Raw genomic sequence first — 7,584 nt, 5'->3', positions numbered from 1 at the left:
TATTGTCACGACCCCAGTTCGCCCTCCGTGAACTATCGTGACGGCACCTAGTCTCTACGACTAGGTAAGCCTAACAAATTGCGGAAAAAGAAACAACAGAATAAAACTAGCCAAAAACTGCGGAATAACATAATGAAACATTTAAGATGCCGCTCGGCATATACAATACAAACTCTCAAACTGAAACTACATTTCCCGAAACCCGGAATCTCATGAAATCACAAGCTGTGGAATAACTACGAAGTGTCCTAACTCCAGAGTGTCTAAACAAAAGAAGAAAAACAGAAAGGCTATAACTAAAAGAGAGAGAGTAGATAGGGACTCCTCGGTCTGCGGACGCGGCAGATATACCTCAAAGTCTCTAGAGATCGCCTCGCCTCACTAACGATATGGCTGAGTCGATGTACCTGGATCTGCACACGAAAAATATGTGCAGGAAGGGGCATGAGTACACCACAGTGGTACCCAGTAAGTGCCAAGCCTAACCTCGGTCGGATAGTGACGAGGAAGGTCAGGGCCCTACCGGTTATCAATATATAAGACAAAGTAAGACAGTGTAAGGTGCAATAGTATAATCAAAATAATATCAGTAAATAAGAAGAAATCACAGACAACATACACTCTATACACAGAAATATCGATAGGGGATCTCCCGGGATCTCGTCGCGTAGTCCCAAATGTAAATACTCGGGGATCTCTCAGTATCCTCAATATATGTGTTGGGATCTCTCGGTATCCCGAGGATCTCTTGGTATCCTCAATATATATGCTGGGGATCTCTCGATATCCCGAGGATCTCTTAGTATCCTCAATATATGTGCTGGGGATCTCTCGGTATCCCACACTACAGTCCAAATCAATATATGTGCAGGGGATCTCTTGGAAGACTCATCCGTAGTCCCGAAATAAAAACACAACAATCTCAAGGAAAGAATCCACAATTTCATTCAAGTCCATACCAAGAAAACATAGATTTCTATTCTAACATGCTGCATAGAATTCATGTAAATAGTTTAAGAATATAGGACATTTAATTCACTTAAGCATGCTTCCCTATACTACACAGTAGGCTTGAAGTACAAGTAATGTTCAAGAAGAAAGAAACACAGCTAATTTACTTAAGGAAAAATGGGTTTCCAACAATTAGCACGTGTACGCACTCGTCACTTCACGTACACGGCATTCAAATAACAACAATACCAAATCCTAGGGGAATGTCCCACACACAAGGTTAGACAAGCCACTTACCTCGAACCAGCTCAATCAAATCTATACCACGTTCTTGCCACGAGTATCCGACTCCAAATGACCCAAATCTATTCAAACTAATTGCATGATGTAAATAACAATTCAAGTAACTAATTCAACTAACTAACTCTAAGCTAATACGTGAAATTAGGAAAAATGACCAAAACGCCCCCTGGGCCCACATCTCAGAATCGGGTAAAATATACAAATTCAGAATCCTCATACTCTCACGAGTTCATTTATACCAAAATTATTCCAATCCGACATCAAAATCTTGATCAAAACCCCAAAATTAGGCCTAATAACTTTTCTCCACTTTTCCTCAATATTTCATCCCAAAATCAGAAATTAAATGACAAAAACTAAGATTAGATTATAGGAATACAACTAGAAAGGGATTAGGAATCGTTACCCACTGATCTCCTCTTCAAAATCCTCCCAAAATCGCCCTCACCCGAGCTCCAAAATGATTTTCTAACTTTTGATTTCAAACCCTCGAAATATCTTATTTCTGCCCAGTAAATCCGCTTCTGCGGCCATGGGACAACACCTGTGGTCCCGCTTCTGCAGAACTAAAGTCGCATCTGCGAAAATTCATTAAACAACAAATTTCTGCACCTGCGATCTCCTTTGCGCAGATGCGGTGCCGCTTCTACGGTGCCTGGGCCGCATCCTAAAATGCCTCAGACCACACCTGCGGTCCTCCAAGCGCATATGCGGCGCCGCACCTGCGGTCACATTCACGCAGGTGCAGTTATGACAGGTTCAGCCAAACTCCAATTTTTCCTAAGTCCAATTCAACTTCCATTAAGCACCCGAAACTCACCCGAGGCCCCCGGGACCTCAACCAAACCTGCCAACCAATCCTAAAGCATCATACGAACTTATTCCAACCTTCGAATCACATCAAATAACGCTAAAACCACAAATCACTCTCCAATCCAAGCCTAAGGAGTTCCAAAACTTCAAATTTTCGCTTTCGATCAAAAAGTCTATCAAACCTTGCCTGAATGACCTGAAATTTTGCACACACGTCCCAAAAGACACAACGGACCTACTCCAACTTTCGGAATTCCGTTCCGACCCCGATATCAAAATCTCACTATCGAACCGGAAACTTCAAAAATTCAACTTTCGGCATTTCAAGCCTAATTAAGTTATGGACCTCCAAAACACAATCCGAACACGCCCCTAAGCCCGAAATCACCCACCAGAGCTAACGGAATCGACGGAATTCCATTCCGAGGCCGTCTTCACACTGCTCTGACTACGGTCCAAATTCTAAAACTTAAACTCTCTTTTAGGGACTAAGTGTCCCAAAACTCTTCGAAACTCCAAATAAATCTTCCCGACAACTCAGAATAGTAGAAACAAACACGGGGAATGCAGTTAATAGGGGATCGGGGCGTTAATTCTTAAAACGATCGGCCGAGTCATTATATCCTCCTACACTTAAACATTTGTTCGTCCTCGAATGAGCATAGAGACATACCTGAAGCAGTAAAAAGATGAGGGTAACGGCTGCGCATATCCTGCTCGGTCTCCCAGGTCGCCTCCTCGACCGGCTGACCCCGCCACTGAACCTTCACTGATGCAATGTTCTTTGACCTCAGCTTTCGAACCTGCCTGTCTAATATCGCCACTGGCTCCTCAACATAAGATAGATCCTTGTCCAACTGGACTGAACTGAAATCCAACACGTGCGACAGATCACCGTGATACCTCCGGATCATCGAAACATGAAATACCGAATGAACTCCTGCCAAGGTGGGAGGTAAGGCAAGCTCATAAGCAACCTCCCCAACACGCCGCAATATCTGAAAAGGGCCAATAAACCTAGGACTCAATTTCCCTTTCTTCCCAAATCTCATAATGCCCTTCATAGGCGAAACCCGCAGGAAAACCCGCTCTCCAACCATTTAGGAAACATCACGAACCTTCCGGTCCACATAACTTTTCTGTCTGGACTGGGCTGTACGGAGTCTATCCTGAATCACCTTGACTTTGTCCAAAGCATCCTGTACTAAGTCTGTGCCCAATAATCTAGCCTCGCCCGGCTCGAACCAACCCACCGGGGATCTACACCGCCTACCATACAAGGCCTCATACAGTGCCATCTGAATGTTGGACTGATAGTTGTTGTTGTAAGAAAACTCCGCCAGTGGCAAGAACTGATCCCAAGAACCTCCAAACTCCATCACACACGCACAGAGCATATCCTCAAGAATCTGAATGGTGCGCTCGGACTGTCCGTCCGTCTGGGGGTGAAATATTGTGCTCAACTCTACCCGAGTACCCAACTCATGATGTACGACCCTCCAGAACCATGATGTGAACTGAGTACCTCTATCTGAAATAATGGAAACTGGAATACCATGCAGGCGGACAATCTCCGGGATATAAATCTCCGCCAATCGCTCTATGGAGTAGGTGGTGCACACAGGAATGAAGTGCGCGGACTTGGTCAGTCGATCCACAATCACCCAAATGGCATCGAACTTCCTCAAAGTCCGTGGAAGCCAAACTACGAAGTCCATGGTGATCCGCTCCCACTTCCAATCCGGAATCTCTATCTGCTAAAGCAATCCACCCGGCCTCTGGTGCTCATACTTTACCTGCTGACAATTGAGGCACCGAGCTACAAATCCAACTATATCTTTCTTCATCCGCCTCCACCAATAGTGTTGTCTCAAATCTTGATACATCTTCGCGGCACCCATATGGACGGAATACCGCGAACTATGGGCCTCCTCTAGAATCAAGTCCCGAAGCCCATCAACATTGGGTACACAAACCCGATCCTGCATCCTCAATACCCCGTCATCACCAATGGCCACATCTCTGGCATCACCCTGCAGAACCCGGTCCCTGAGGGCACACAAATGAAGGTCATCAAACTGCCGCTCTCAAATATGATCGAACAAGGAAGACCAAGAAACCACACAATCAAGGACCCGACTAGGCTCCGAAAGATCCAATCTCACAAACTGACTGGCTAAGGCCCGAACAACCATCGCATGGGCCACTCTGCTGCTGGTAAATAAGCCAAACTCCCCAAACTCTCCGCTCGGCGACTCAAAGCATCAGCCACCATATTGGCCTTGCCCGGGTGATACAAAATAGTGATATCGTAGTCCTTTAGCAGCTCTAACCACCTCCTTTGACGCAAGTTAAGGTCCTTCTGCTTGAACAGATGCTGCAAACTCCGGTGATCAATATAAATCTCACAAGGCACACCGTACAAATAATGACGCCAGATCTTCAAGGCGTGAATAATAGCAGCTAACTCAAGATCGTGGACAGGATAATTCTTCTCATAAACCTTCAACTGTCTGGATGCGTAAGCAATCACCCTACCGTCCTGCATCAATACTGCTCCAAGGCCAATCCTCGAGGCATCACAATAGACAGTATAAGACCCCGAACCGGTAGGCAATATCAAAACTGGGGCTGTAGTCAAAGCTGTCTTGAGCTTCTGAAAGCTCTCCTTTGCACTCTTCCGTCCACTAGAACGGAGCACCCTTCTGGGTCAGCGGGGTCATAGGTGCTGCAATAGATGAAAATCCCTGAACAAATCGATGGTAATAACCCGCCAAGCCAAGAAAACTGCGGATCTCTGTAGCTGAGGATGGTTTGGGCCAACTCTGCATTGCTTCCACTTTCTTCGGATCCACCTTTATTCCCTCACTAGATACCACGTGACCCAAGAATGCCACGGAATCCAACCAAAACTCACATTTCGAGAACTTGGCATATAACTTCTTTTCCCTCAAAGTCTGAAGCACTGTCCTCAGGTGCTGCTCATGATCTTCCCAACTCCGGGAATATACCAGAATGTCATCAATAAAGACAATGACGAATGAGTCAAGATATGGTCGGAATACATTGTGCATCAAATGCATAAAGGCTGCTGGGGCATTGGTCAGCCCAAATGACATAACAAGGAACTCGTAATGACCATACCGAGTCCTGAAGGCAGTCTTCGGTATATCTGGCTCCCGAATCTTCAACTGATGATAGCCTGAACGCAAGTCAACCTTAGAAAACACACAAGCACCCTGTAACTGATCAAACAGGTCATCAATACGAGGCAAAGGATAACAGTTCTTCATTGTAACCTTGTTCAACTAGCGATAATCAATACACATACACATAGAACCATCCTTTTTCTTCACAAACAAGATAGGAGCACCCCAAGGTGATACACTGGGCCGAATGAAACCCTTATCAAGCAATTCCTGTAACTGCTCCTTCAACTCCTTCAACTCAGGAGGAGGTATAGGTCGCCCTAAAGGGGGAGGCCATGCCAGATACTATGCCCTTCCTCCCCGTACTGAGGTTGTGGCCTCCGATTCTGTCATCCCAGGTACTATTCTGGTCTGTCATAGAGATGCATTGGTTTTATTCGATCCAGGCTCCACTTACTCTTATGTGTCCTCTTATTTTGCCCCGCATTTGGGCGTATCTCGGGATTCTTTGAGTTCTCCTGTTTATGTTTCTACTCCTGTTGGAGATTCTCTTGTTGTGGACCGCGTTTATCGGTCGTGTTTGATTGCTCTTAATGGTTTTGAGACCAGAGCCGATTTGTTATTGCTCAGCATGGTAGACTTTGATGTTATTTTGGGCATGGACTGGTTGTCGCCCCGTTATGCTATTCTTGATTGTCACGCGAAATTAGGAAAAATGACCAAAACACCCCCTGGGCCCACGTCTCAGAATCGGGTAAAATTTACAAATTCAGAATCCTCATACTCTCTCAAGTTCGTTTATACCAAAATTATTCCAATCCGACATCAAAATCTAGATCAAAACCCCAAAATTAGACCTAAGAACTTTTCTCCACTTTTCCTCAATTTTTCATCCCAAATGTGAAATTAAATGACAAAAACTAAGATTAGATTATAGGAAACAACTAGAAAAGGGTTAGGAATCGTTACCCACTGATTCCTCTTCAAAATCCTCCCAAAATCGCCCTCACCCGAGCTCCAAATTGATTTTCTAACTTTTGATTTCAAACCCTCAAAATATCTTATTTCTGCCCAGCAAATCTGCTTCTGCGGCCATAGGACTGCACCTGCGGTCCCGCTTCTATGGAACTAAAGTCGCATCTGCGACAATTCATTAAACAACAAATTTCCGCACCTGCGATCTCCTTTGCGCAGATGCGGTGCCGCTTCTGCGGTGCCTGGGCCGCATCCTAAAATGCCTCAGACCGCACATGCGGTCCTCCAAGCGCATCTGCGGTGACGCACCTGCGGTCACATTCACGCAGGTGCGGTTATGATCGGTTCAGCCAAACTCCAATTTTTCCTAAGTCCAATTCAACTTCCGTTAAGCACTCGAAACTCACCCGAGGCCCCCGAGACCTCAACCAAACCTGCCAACCAATCCTAAAGCATCATACGAACTTATTCCAACCTTCGAATCACATCAAATAACGCTAAAACCACAAATCACTCTCCAATCCAAGCCTAAGGATTTCCAAAACTTCAAATTTCCGCTTTCGATCAAAAAGTCTATCAAACCTAGCCCGAATGACCTGAAATTTTGCACACACGTCCCAAAAGACACAACGGACCTACTCCAACTTCCGGAATTCCATTCCGTCCCCGATATCAAAATCTCACTATCGAACCGGAAACTTCAAAAATTCAACTTTCGGCATTTCAAGCCTAATTAAGCTACGGGCCTCCAAAACACAATCCAAACAGGCCTCTATGCCCGAAATCACCCAACGGAGCTAACGGAACCGACAGAATTCCATTCCGAGGCCGTCTTCACACTGCTCTAACTACGGTCCAAATTCTAAAACTTAAAACTCTCTTTTAGGGACTAAGTGTCCCAAAACTCTCTGAAACTCCAAATAAATCTTCCCCGCAACTCACAATAGTAGAAACAAACACGGGGAATGCAGTTAATAGGGGATCGGGGCGTTAATTCTTAAAACGACCGGCCGAGTCATTATATATATATATATATATATATATATATATATATATATTATTTTTTGTATATTTATATACCATCTTAATTAAATTTAAGATATATATTTTATGTATATTCACATGTCTAAGTGTCATCTTAATTGAAGATGTATTTTTTATGTATTTGTTTGTATATTTATATGTGTTAATTCAAAGTATATTTTTATATATATGTATTGTATATATTAACGTATATTATTATCGAAATAAGAGCTTTATATTAAGAAAGGAAGAAAGAAGTAAGAGAAAAACTTAAGAAAGATAACTAAAAATAAAATGAATGGAACAAATTTAAAAAATATATTGGCTTCGGTAGAAAACAAAACTAAGAAGATGAAGAAAAAGAAGGAAA

Source organism: Nicotiana attenuata, chromosome 12, assembly GCF_001879085.1.
Source record: "Nicotiana attenuata strain UT chromosome 12, NIATTr2, whole genome shotgun sequence".
Taxonomy (NCBI): Eukaryota; Viridiplantae; Streptophyta; class Magnoliopsida; order Solanales; family Solanaceae; genus Nicotiana; species Nicotiana attenuata.
The sequence above is the reverse complement of the archived record's forward strand: the minus strand, read 5'-3'. Positions refer to the sequence as shown.